Source organism: Carlito syrichta, unplaced genomic scaffold, assembly GCF_000164805.1.
Source record: "Carlito syrichta isolate Samal-C Ts95f unplaced genomic scaffold, Tarsius_syrichta-2.0.1 Scaffold103816, whole genome shotgun sequence".
Lineage (NCBI taxonomy): Eukaryota > Metazoa > Chordata > Mammalia > Primates > Tarsiidae > Carlito > Carlito syrichta.
The window spans coordinates 2,607-3,304 of record NW_007047912.1 but is presented as its reverse complement, the minus strand read 5'-3'; the positions used below and the strand labels follow the sequence as shown (position 1 = coordinate 3,304).

General features: G+C 47.0%; 1 pseudogene across 1 annotated transcript; it reads left to right on the top strand.

The window, feature by feature from the left end:
• Positions 1 to 5: 5 nt before the first annotated feature.
• On the top strand, positions 6 to 678 carry LOC103268125 (annotated as a pseudogene). The gene has a single exon (XR_504790.2). The product of XR_504790.2 is annotated as an elongation factor 1-alpha 1 pseudogene (transcript).
• The last annotated feature ends 20 nt before the right edge of the window (positions 679 to 698 follow it).

The following is a 698-nucleotide window of genomic DNA, read 5'->3' as shown; positions in this document are numbered from 1 at the left end:
ACGTTACAACTGAAGTGAAGTCTGTTGAAATGCACCATGAAGCTTTGAGTGAAGCCCTTCCTGGGGACAACGTGGGCTTCAATGTCAAAAATGTGTCTGTCAAAGATGTTCGCCGTGGCAATGTTGCTGGTGACAGCAAAAATGATCCACCAATGGAAGCAGCTGGCTTCACCGCTCAGGTGATTATCCTGAACCATCCAGGCCAAATCAGTGCTGGCTATGCCCCTGTACTGGATTGTCACACGGCTCACATTGCATGCAAGTTTGCTGAGCTGAAGGAAAAGATTGATCGCCGTTCTGGTAAGAAGCTGGAAGATGGCCCTAAATTCTTGAAGTCTGGTGATGCTGCCATCGTTGATATGGTTCCTGGCAAGCCCATGTGTGTGGAGAGTTTCTCTGACTATCCTCCTCTGGGTCGTTTTGCCGTCCGTGATATGAGGCAGACAGTTGCTGTGGGTGTCATCAAAGCAGTGGACAAGAAGGCTGCCGGAGCTGGCAAGGTCACCAAGTCTGCCCAGAAAGCTCAGAAGGCTAAATGAATATTATCCCCAATACCTGCCACCCCAGTCTTAATCAGTGGTGGAAGAACGGTCTCAGAACTGTTTGTTTCAATTGGCCATTTAAGTTTAATAGTAAAAGACTGGTTAATGATAACAATGCATCGGAAAACTTTCAGAATGAAAGGAGAATGTTTTGTG